Source organism: Trichechus manatus, unplaced genomic scaffold (assembly GCF_000243295.1).
Source record: "Trichechus manatus latirostris isolate Lorelei unplaced genomic scaffold, TriManLat1.0 scaffold00042, whole genome shotgun sequence".
NCBI classification, from domain to species: domain Eukaryota; kingdom Metazoa; phylum Chordata; class Mammalia; order Sirenia; family Trichechidae; genus Trichechus; species Trichechus manatus.
The window spans coordinates 8,366,995-8,379,446 of record NW_004443978.1 but is presented as its reverse complement, the minus strand read 5'-3'; the positions used below and the strand labels follow the sequence as shown (position 1 = coordinate 8,379,446).

The window sequence follows — 12,452 nt, the reverse complement described above, 5'->3', positions numbered from 1 at the left end:
AAGTTAGGTTCCTGTTTGACAATTTCCACACAAATCGATCAATGACATTAGTTACATTTTCCACATTGTATCAACATTCTCTTTAATTTTGTTCTGGTTGTTCCATTTCCAGTACTCTGGTTTTCTTGTCTTCTTATCTTCTCATCTTTGCTTTGGATAAAATGTTTACCTTTTGGACTCATACATATTTCTTTTTTAGTAGACCACCAAACTATTGGGTAATATCTTTTATTTTGTGTATCATCCTGCTTTTCTGCTAAAAGATGATCTCAGGGGAGAGTTTTGGTGCAAGGTTTAAAGAGTGCTTCAGGGAGATAGTCTCTGGGAGTCCTCTGGTCTCTGGTAGTCCAGTTAGTCTGGCCTTTGTTAAGAATTTGAGTTTTGCTCTGGATTTTTCTCCCATTCTTACTTGGATCTTCTGTTGTGCCCCGGTCAGATGGGGCCATCCACATCATTAAGGTCAACCTACTTTGAGAAGGCAGCTCTTCCCCAGTCGTCTTTTGAGTGCCTTCCAACCTGAGGGCTCATCTTCTGCCACTATACCAAACAATGTTCTAGTGCTATTCAAAAGTTTTCACTGGCCAATTTTTTCAGAAATATACTGTCAGGTCCTTCTTCCTAGTCTGTGTTAGTCTGGACGCTCCACTGAAACTTGTCCACCATGGGTGACCCTGCTGGTATTTGAAATACTGGTGGCATAGCTTCTAGCATCTTAGTAACACACAAGCCACCCCAATATGACAAACTGACAGATGTGTGGGGAAAGAAGGACATTGCATGATAATAAAAGGGTCAATCCAGCAAGAAGACATAACGATTATAAATATATTTGTGCCTAACAGCAATGCTCCAAAATACATGAAACAAACACTAATATGAAAGGAGAAACAGACAACTCCACAATAATATAGGGGACTTCAACACAACACTTTCATTTTTAGACAGAACATCTAAAAAGAAGATCACTAAGGACAGCACCTAACAACAACAGCAACAGTCCCTGGAGAAGGACATCATACACAGTAGAGAAGAGGGTCAGTGAAAAAGAGAAGGTCCTCAATGACATGGATTGACACAGTGGCTGCAACAATGGGCTCAAGCATAGCAATGATTGTGAGGAAGGCAGAGGATCCAGCAGTGTTTGGTTCTGTTGTACATAGGATCGCAATGAGTCAGAACCAACTCAGTGGCACTGAACAACAAAAACAACAACAATGTCCTTGTAATGGATTTTGATTTAAAGTCTATTCAGTCTTTTCTCCGTTTATTATGATGTTGCTTATTGGTCTAGTTATAAAGATTTTTGTTTTCTTTATGTTCAGGTCTAATCCATACTGAAGGCTGCAGTCTTTGATCTTCATCAGTGTTTCAACTCCTCTTTGCTTCCAGGAAGCAAGGTTATGTCATCTGCATATCATATGTTGTTAATGAGTCTTTATGATGCCACATTATTCTTCATATATCCAGCTTCTTGGATTATCTGTTCTGCATACAGATTGAATAAGTATGGTGAAAGGATGCAACCCTGACACACACCCTTCTTGATTTTAAACCATGCAGTATCCCCTTGCTTCTGTTCAAATGACTGCCTCTTGATCTGTGTACAGGTTCCGCATGAGCACAATTAAGTGTCCTGGAATTCCCATTCTTCACAATGTTATCCATAATTTGTTATGATCCACACCATCAAATGCCTTTGCATAGTCAATAAAACACAGGTAAACATCTTTCTGGTATTCTTTGCTTTCAGCCAGGATGCATGTGACATCGGCAATGCTATCCCTTGTTCCACGTCTTCTTCTGAATCTGGCTTGAATTTCTGGCAGTTTCCTGTCCATGTATTGCTGCAACTGCTTTAGAATGGTCTTCAGCAAAATTTTACTTGTGTGTAATATTAATGATATTGTTCAACAATTTCTGCATTCTGTCGGATCATCTTTGCTTGGAATGGGTACAGATATGAACCTCTTCCAGTCCGTTGGCCAGTTAGCTGTCATCCCCGTTTGAGAAATGCTGAGCATGTTCTTCCTTTTTGGTTTTCTACCTCCAGATCTTTGCACATTTCATTATAATAATTTACTTTGTCTTCTCAAGTCACCCTTTGAAATCTTCTGTTCAGCTCTTTTACTTCATCATTTCTTCCTTTTGCTTTAGCTGCTCTACATTCAAGAGCATCTTTCAGAGTCTCTTCTGACATCCATTTTGGTCTTTTCTTTCTTTCCTATCTTTTTAATGACCTCTTGCTTGCTTCATGTATGATGTCCATGATATCATTCCACAACTCATTGGTCTTTGGTTACTAGTGCTCAAGAGTCAAATCTATTCTTGAGATGGTCTCTAAACTCAAGTGGGATATACTCAAGGTCATACTTTGGTTCTCTTAGACTTGTTCTAATTTTCTTCAACCTCAACTTCAACTTGCATTTGAGCAATTGATGGTCTTTTCTATAGTCGGCCCCTAACCTTGTTTTGAATGATGATATTGAGCATTTCTGTCATCTCTTTCCATAGATGTAGTCGATTTGATTCCTATGTATTCCATCTGTCAAGATTCACTTGTATAGTCACTATTTATGTTGTTGAAAAAAGAAATTTGTGATGAAAAAGTTGCTGGTCTTACAAAATTCTGTTAGTCATACGATATCCAGCATCGTTTCTTTCACCAAGGCTGTATTTTCCAACTAGCAGTCCTTCTTCTTTGTTTCCAACTTTGGAATTCCAATCAACCGTAATTATCAATGCGTCTTGATTGCATGTTTGATCAATCTCAAGCTGCAAAAGTTGGTAAAAATCTTCAATTTCTTCATCTTTGGCCTTAGCGGTTGGTGCATAATTTTAAATAATAGTTGTATTAACTGGTCTTCCTGGTAGGTGTATGGATATTATACTATCACTGACAACGTTGTACTTCAGGGTAGATCTTGAAATGTTCTTTTGGACAGTGAACGCAACACCATCCTTCTTCAATTCATCATTCCTGGCATAGTAGTCCATATGATTGTCTGATTCAGAATGGCCAATACCAGTCTATTTCAGCTCACTGATGCTTAGGATATTGATCTTTATGTGTTCCATTTCATTTTTGATGACTTCCAGTTTTCCTAGATTCATACTTTGTACATTACACATTCCAATTATTAATGGATGTTTGCAGCTGTTTGTTCTCATTTTGAGTCATGCCACATCAGCAGATGAAGGTTCCAAAAGCTTGACTCCATCCACGTCATTGAGGTCAGCCCTACTTTGAGGAGACAGCTCTTCCCCAGTTGTATTTTGAGTGCCTTCCAACCTGAGGGGCTCATCTTCCAGCACTGTATCAGACAGTGTTCCGCTACTATTTATAAGTTGTTCACTGACAAGTTTTCTTCAGAAGTAGATTGTCAAGTCCTTCTTCCTAGTCTGTCTTTGTCTGGAAGCCCTGTTGAAACTTGTCCACCAAGGGTGACCCTGCTGGTATTTGAAATACCAGTGGCAAAGCTTCCAGTATCACACACCATGCAAGCCACCACAGTAGTAAAACACAGACACAGGTTGGGGGGCTCATGTAGCTTCCTGTATTTGCAGGCTTGGTTCTCTGTTCAGGTCTGGAAAATTCTCTGTAATTATCTCTTGGAAAATTCTTTCTATGCCATTATTCTCATGGTGCCCTGGAATTCAAAAAATTCTAGTGTTAGATTTCTTAATTGAATACCATATTTTCATTTGGCTTTGATCTTTTTGTTGTTGTTGTTCTTTTCTCTTGTTTTTTTTTTTTGTTTGTTTGTTTGTTTGGATTTTGTTTTGATTTTGAGACTTGGTAAGTTCAGTTATTATGTCTTCTAGTTCACTTATTCTGACTTCTGTCAGTTCAACTCTGTTGTTGAGTTTCTATTGATTTTTCTTCAGTTCCAGTAGTTCTCTTTGGCTTTTTTTGTTTGATTTATGTTTTCTGTTTCCTTATTGAGTCTTGCATTTATTCCTTCGTTTCTTTCCTAATCTGCATTCGTTTTCTGTGTGTTTTTTGCTTTTTTAAAACATGTTTAACACCACCGTCTGAAAATTTTCTATTTTTTCATTAACCTGGCCTCCAGAGGGGATATTTCCTCTTATTCAGATTTTCCTTTTGATTACTCCTTCTTCTCTTGTGATAATGTGTGTTTTACTATTTTTTGTTGAACTTGGGCCATTTTGATATCTTTTTTTTAAATAGTTTAAAATTTGTTTTTTTATTTTTGTGGGAAATTTTTCTGATTATGATTGGTTGATTTACCTCCACTGTATTCTCCTAAGAACCACTAGAAGACACTCTTAACCTTAGGTTTTTCAGCTCTGATTCAGGAGTTCTGGGGGCTTGGTCTCTAGAAGTCAGTAAGCATGTGCAGGGGATATTAGCTGGGCACAGAACTAATTCAAGTGGTGCTGTTAAGCTTTCTCATGGTGAAGGTGGGAAGCACTCTGTCTTTCCCTCACGGGTGCCCCTGCACAGGCTCTCCCATTGTGTCCTGCTGTGGGCAAGGAGTCAGCTGTTTCCCTCTGTGTTGCCCGTCTTTAGTATCCCTCTCACCCTGGTGCCTTTTCAGCTCCTCCTAGTCCTAGTGCCCATCCATCTTGGGTCTTGGCAAGATTCAACAGCATTCTCCACAGCGCCATGGTCTCCCTTTGCCCTATTCCAAGTGCACAGCTCTTGAACTCCTGCAGCCAATCTGCCAAACCTTAAAAATTGGGCTACAGCTTCCCATTCTATGTTCTTTGTTTGAGGTGTTGCCCAACCTCATCCCCAAATGGCTGCAGTGAGTGAGTGCTCTGGATGCTAGTGGGTAGATTCTCCCAGCTTCTGTGCTGTTCTTGCTCCTCTTCTACCCTGTTTCTGTTCTTACCTCAACTCTTCAACACCTCAGTTGCCATCTGGAGTTCTGAGACCTTAGTCTGTGTTGGTTTTTATTCGTTGTTCAGTGGGTTAGTTTCTGGGGGATTAATGGGAGCAACCACTCACTTCACCATCTTGCCCTACCTCCCTTCATTGATTTCTGTTGTTGAAACACCCTTGCATTCCTGGGATATATACCATTTGATCATGGTGTACAATCATTTTAATATGGTTTTGGATTTATTTTACTAGTATTTTGTTAAGTATTTTTGCATCTATCTTCATAAGGGATATTGATCTGTAGTTTTCTTGTGTTGTCTTTGTCTGGCTTTGATATCAGCGTGATTCTCACCTCGTAGAATGAGTTAGGTAGTATTCTCTCCTGTTTTATATTTTGGGAAAATTTTGAATAGGATTGGAGTCACTTCTTCTATAAATGTTTAATAGAATTCCTCAGTGAAGCCATCTGGTCCAGGACTTTTCTTTGTTGGGAGGTCCTGATTACTGATTCAGTCTCTTCACTTGTTATGGGTCACTCATGATGCACTATTTTTCTTGAGTCAGTGTAGGGAGTTTATGTGTTTCAAGGAATTTGTCTATTTCCTTTAAGTTATCTAATTTGCTGGCATACTACTGTCCATAGTATTCCCTTACAATCCTTTTTATTTTTATAGGATCAGTCATAATGTCCCCACTTTGATTTCTAATTTTAGATATTTGTGTCTTCTCTCTTTTTCTTTGTCAGTCTCGCTAAAGGTTTGTCAATTTTATTGATCTTTTCAAAAAATCAGCTTTTGGTTTCCTTGATTCCCTCTGTTGTTTTTCTATTTATTTTATGCCTTTTAATATGCTGCTCTGAGACAGGTCCACAGAGTGTCAGGGGGTCCATAGCACAAAAAATGTTTAAGAACCCCTGAGCATGATGGTGAGACTTTGAAGAAATGACGCACATAAGTTGTGTTTGGCCTTGTTAATACTAATTACAATAATTCTTTTAGATCAGGGTTCACAAATGCATATTCCTCCAGGAACCAGTTATGGAGAATAGATGAGCAAAGTGGTCAGGTCTAAAGGAAACAATAATAGAAAGAAAATAGTGTGTGACATATGACTCCTGGGGGAGCAATGAAGAGTGGAGAGGACTGTGGCCAGCTGAAGAAAGTCCCATCTAATGACGGCATAGCTGGTCAGCTCCACAGTGGCAAGTGAAATACCCCAGGGTGGCCAAATCATCAGGTTTTTCCAAGAGAAGCCAAAAGTTTCGGTGTTGTAGAAATATTCTCCACCCCCAAATTGTAATGTACATGTTGGAAATTATTTCAATTAATAAGAAACAAAGAAAAAAAAACTCTGAGCAGGCAGGCCACACAACCAAAACAGTGGTCAACATTTAGCATGAGATCAGCAGGCAATATAAAAAGGTTCAACTTTCCCTTTGCCCTAAGAATATTTTTTCCAAAATTACTATGCTTCTAATCTTCTATTTATCTAAAAAAACGCAAAATAGTTACACCTAAAATCTAATAAGTAGAGCTACGAGATTTAGCAGATAAAAATAGAGAACACCCAGTTAAATTTTAATTTCAGATAAGCAGTGAATATATTTTTAGTATAAGTATGTCACATGTGATATTTGAGACACACACTAGAAGGTATTTTATGTTTACATGAAATTCAAATTTAATTAGGCATCCTATATTTTATCTGGAAACTCTATTAATAAGCCATGTGTGAGTTGTGATGGAGTGGATTGAAATTAATATGTAGCACCAATAACAATAACAACTAACACTGTAACTGTGTTTTGTTTTATTTGAGTAAAGTCTTTACTGAAGTACCATATATATTTAGAAAAGTGCACATATCGTAAGTACATCTCAGTGACATCTCACAAACTGCACAGGCCCAACAACCAGCACCCAGACAAGAAGAGAATATTTCTAGCTCAGCCAGATACTCCCTCGAGCACCCTTCTAGCCCCTTCTAGCCCCTTCTAGCCACTACCCCTGTACCAAGGAGAAATACTGTTCGTGACTCTAACAGCATAAATTAGTGTGGCTTTATGTAAATGGTTTTGGATTGTATTTTAAAGCTTGCAAAACACTTTGTGTGTGTATGTATGTACCATTTAACCATTTTTAAATAAGTTTTTAGTTGTGTCATAAAAGTGATAAAAATTAAATAGTAAAGCATGTCAATATATCAAAAAGGGCGTTTCCTTACTCCTTCCCTCTCTAGTCTTTGATTAATTCCTTGTGTGTGTGTTTGTTGGTTGGTTGGTTGGTTTTTTCCTTCCTGGAAGCTTTTATTTATCTTCCTTTATCCCAGATGGTCTGAAATTTTTAGCTAATATGCCTAGTACAGGTCTATTTCCATGCACTATGCTGAGTCTTTTCTATCTGAAGACCCTTTCAAATCTGGGAAACTTTCTGCATTAATTTTTTAAATAATTCCCTTTCCTTATTTTCTCTCTCCTCTTTCAGACATCCCTAGTGATTTGATCTTGTGTCTTCTGGATTGGTCCTTGAATCCAGGGGTTGGCAAACTTTTTTTCTGTAAAGGCTACATGGTAAATACCTTAGACTTTGTGGCCCATGTATGGACAATGTCACTGTTATGGATTGAATTATGCCCCCAGAAATATGTGTTGTAAATCCTAACCTCTATGCCTGTGATTATAATCCCATTTGGGAATAGATTGTCTTTGTTATGTTAAGGAAGCAGGAATAGTGTAGGATGTAATTCGAGTCAATCTCTTTTGAGATATAAAAAGAGATTAAACAAGCGAGCAGAGGAGGCGTGGGGTAAGATAGATGCCAAGACACATGGAGATCCCCAAGGGACCAGGAAGCAGAAGCTGAAGAGACAAGGACCTTCCTCCAGAGCCAACAGAGAGAGAGCCTTCCCCGAGAGCCAGTGCTCTGAATTCAGACTTTTAGCCTCCTAAACTGTAAGAAAATAAATTTCTGGTTTTTCAAGCCATCCACTTGTGGTATTTCTGTTATAGCAGCACTAGATAGCTAAGACAGTCACAAATCCTTTGTTATATTTTTTACAGCCCTTTAAAAATATTGTACCAAAAGCAGACCAAGAGTAGGATTTGGTTTGTGGACCATTGTTTGCTAATCCCTGTTTATCTTTCTTATCTTTTCCTTCCAGGTACCCATCCCTTTGTTACTTTTTCTACTTTTTGGGATATTTTCTCAACTCATCTCTAACCCTTCTATTGAATTTTTTCTCTTGTAAATAAATATGTATTTTCCAAGGACTCTGTCTTGTTCTCTGCTTGTTATGGCATCCCGTTCGTATTTGAAAATATAGTGTCTTCTTTGTTCGTCTCTCTGAGAAAATAATCTCTGAGGAGATAGTGAGTTCAATCTGTCCTGCTTAACCAGAAATCCTCATTTAACCTTTACAGTAGTTGGGTAATATAGGTGTTTTTATTATCCCTTTTTACAGATGAGAAAATTGCACTCAGAGATGTTATTTGCCTATGATCAGTGGCAGTGATGAGATTTGGGACTTAATCTTCAGTTTCAAAAACCCCTAGTCTTTCCACCACATATTTGGAGATTAAATAGCATCTATTTTTAAAGAAGTATCTTAAAATCCCGTAAAGTTTCCGAAATGCGCAGGTACCAATCCCCGCTGTTCCTTTTATACAAGTGGGAAGAGGATTGATGAATCAGTGAGCAACTTAAAGGATGGCAAAAAACCCTTGCACAAACACTGAGTACTCAAATATATACCTCTGTTTATGTGTGTGCGTGTATTATACAGAGTATATATATTGATGTATATACATATGTGTGCATGTGTGTGTGTATTATATATAATGTATATGTCAGGAGAGGTGTGCACCGGGGTTGTATACTTTCACCATCCTTATTCAATCTGTATAAAAAAACAAAAAAAAACTGTTGTCGTTAGGTCAATTTTGACTCATATCAACCCTATGGGACAGAGTAGAACTATCCCATAGAGTTTCCACGGAGCATCTGGTGAATTCTGTATGCTGAGCAAATAATCCCAGAAGCTGGACTATATGAAGAAGAATGCAGCATAAGGATTGGAGGAAAACTCATTAACAATCTATGATATGCAGATGACACAAACTTGCTTGCTGAAAGTGAAGAGAACTTGAAGCACTTACTGATGAAAATCAAAGACTACAGCCTTCAGTGTGAATTATACCACAACATAAAGACAACAATCCTCACAACTGGACCAATAAGCAGTATCATGATAAAAGGAGAAAAGATTGAAGTTGTCAAGGATTTCATTTTACTTGGATCCATAATCAACACCCATGGAAGCACCAGTCAAGAAATCAAATGACATATTGCATTGGGCAGATCTGCTGCAAAACACTTCTTTAAAATGTTGAAAAGCGAAGATGACACTTCGAAGACTAAGGTGTGCCTGATCCAAGTCATAATATTTTCAGTTGCCTCCTGTGCATGCGAAAGCTGGGCAATGAATAAAGAAGATCAAAGAAGAATTGATGCCTTTGAATTATGGTGTTGGTGAAGAATATTGAATATGCCATGGACTGCCAGAAGAATGAATAAGTCTGTCTTGGAGGAAGTACAGCCAGAGTGCTCCTTGCAAAAGAGGATGGCGAAACTTCGTCTCACGTACTTTGGACATGTAATCAGGAGGGACCAGTCCCTGGAGAAAGACATCATGCTTGGTAGAGTAGAAGGTCAATGAAAAAGAGGAATACCCTCAATGAGATGGATTGATACAGTGGCTGCAACAATGGGCTCAAACATAGCAACGATTCTGAGGACGGTACAGGACCAGGCATTGTTTCATTTTGTTATGTATAGCGTCGCTATGAGTTGCAACAAACTCAATGGCAACTAACCAAAACAAAAATATATATTGGTTTATAAATTTCTGTGTGTATTATATACAGTATATATGTTGGTATATATATCTATATGTATGTGTGTGTTTATTATATATATAGTGGATATGTTGTTGTCGATTGGATTCTGACTCATAGTGACCCCATGTATGCTGCAGAGTAAAACTGTGCTCCATAGAGTTTTCTTGGCTGTAATCTTAATGCAAGCAAATTGCCAGGCCTTTTCTTCTGAGGTATAGCTGGATGGGTTAGAACTGCCAAACTCTAGGTTATCAGTTGAGTGCAAACCATTTGTGTCACTTAGAAACCTTATATAGTGTATATATTGGAATATGTATCTGTGTGTGTGTGTTTGTAGGAAGGCTTACTCTGATTATTGAATTATTGTGTAAATCCACGTGTACTGGTAGAGCAGACCCTGCTGGTGCCCCATCCATGACCCTTGACCCTTACCACTTCAGACACCACTGGCCTGACTTCCAGCTGCCAGAAGCTGCATTTCCTTGTCTGAGGTCCATATTTTCTGCCATTGTGGGAGACCAAAAGTACTATGGAATTAACACCCTTGGGTGTAGCCTTCAACCAGTGACTGATGGGTGGGGTGAATAAATACCCCTTCTCCTTCTCTCCTAGGGTGGGATAACCCTGAGGTATGTTCTACACAGTCTCCTAGAGGTCCACACCAGGACTGCACCCCAGTTGCCCACTGCCATACTTCCTTATTGTCTTCCTTCCATCACCTGCTCACTTCCCCACCACCCTAACAGTCCTTCCTAGAATCACCTCTCAAAAAAAACCATTTGGACTCAAATCCTTGTCTCTGGCTCTGCTTCTGGTTGAACCCAAGCTAAGACATCTAGTTAAGTGAAGTGAAACAAACAAACAAACCAAACCCATTGCCATCGAGTCAATTCCTATTCATAGTGACCCTATAGAACTGTCCCATAGAGTTTCCAGGGAGCAACTGGTGGATTCAAACTGCCAACCTTTTGATTAGCAGCCAAATGCTTAACCACTGTGCCACCAGGGCCCCCTAGTTAAGTGAAACTGCCCTAAAAAACCCTACATTCATTCAGCAAACTCATATCAAGTACCTACTGCTACCAAATGCTGTGCTAGATGCTGGCATGCCAGTGTCCGGCAGCAAATGTAGACATTTTACACACAGTCCCTAGAGTAGGTGAAGGCCTTCAGGAGCACAGCAGGCAGCTAATCCTGGGGCTGGGAGTCCAGCATTTTCTTCCCAGCAGAGCTGCCTCCCTGTGGATACTGACGGGTGTGAGAACACTGAACTACCAATTTTTGAAGACCTAGCAGCAATAACAGACATTTAACCTGAAAGCTACTGCGCATAATGTTTTGGATGATTGAGGAGGCATTTCTGACACCTGAAGTGACTCCAGGTCGTTATGCGCATCCCAGTTATTGTTCAGCAGATTGATGAACATTGAAGAGATTACTCTATGTCTGTATGTCCTGGTGTTGCTTTGCTTTTATTTAAATCTGTCTCCAAAGCAGCTTGTTTACTTGTAGTTTGTTTCCCTCACACAAAACAGGAACTCAAAATGAGTTTTCTTAAAAAAAAAAAAAATATATATAAAAATGCAGACTCTTTTTATGTTCCTGATTGTGAAGACTAATAAACGGAAGTTCACTGTGTTTTGCAAAAGCATATTATTGTCTTTTTACACAGTCCAATTGTTACTGTCCATTTTAGATAGTAAGCTTCTCCAAAGCAGGAACCATTTATATTTCAGTGATTTTGCCCAGCTTTTTAATTCTGTTGTCATCAAGTCACCTCCCATTTACAGCAACCCCGTGTGTGTCAGAGTGAACTGTGCTCCATAGGGTTTTCAATGACTGATGTTTGGAAGTAGATCACCAGGTCTTTCTTCCAAGGCACTGCTAAGTGGATGCAAACTGCCAACCTTTTGGTTAGCAGCTGAGTGTGTTAACCATCTGCACCACCCAGGGATGCTATTGTTGTTGTTGTTGTTAGGTTCTGACTCATAGCAACCCCATGTAAAACAGAACAAAACACTGCCCCGTCCTGCGCCATCCTCCCAATTGTTTTATGCTTGAGCCCGTTGTTGCAGCCACTGTGTCAATCCATCTCGTTGAGGGTCTTGCTCTTTTTTGCTGACCCTCTACTTTACCAAGCATGATATCCTTCTCCAGTGACTGGTTCCTCCTGATAACATGTCCAAAGTACGTAAGATGAAGTCTTGCCATCCTCGCTTCTAATGAACATTCTGGCTGTACTCCTTCAGAAACAGATTTGTTCTTTCTTCTGGCAGTCCATGGTGTATTCAATATTCTTCTCCAACACCATAATTCAAAGGCATCGACTGTTTTTCCATCTTCCTTACTTATTGTCCAGCTTTCACATGCCTGTGAGACATTGAAAACACCATGGCCTGGGCAGGCGCACTTCAGTCCTTAAAGTGACATCTTTGCTTTTTAACACTTTAAAGAGGTCTTTTGCGGCAGATTTGCCCAATGCAATACGTCTTTTGATTTCTTGACTGCTGCTTCCATGGGCATGTATTGTGGATCCAAGTAAAATGAAAACCTTGACAGCTTCAATATTTTCTCCATTTATCATGATATTGCTTATTGGTCCAGTTGTGAGAATTTTTGTTTTCTTTATGTTGAGGTGTAATCCATACTGAAGGCTGTGGTCTTTATCAGTAAGTGCTTCAAGTCCTCTTCACTTTTAGCAAGGAAGGTTGT

The 12,452-nt window shown here is 39.2% G+C and overlaps 1 protein-coding gene across 1 annotated transcript in view; it reads left to right on the top strand.

The window, feature by feature from the left end:
- SLC24A3 (solute carrier family 24 member 3) overlaps positions 1 to 12,452 on the top strand; it is a 658,266-nt gene that overhangs the window by 554,090 nt on the left and 91,724 nt on the right. The gene's annotated exons all lie outside the window — the stretch shown is intronic.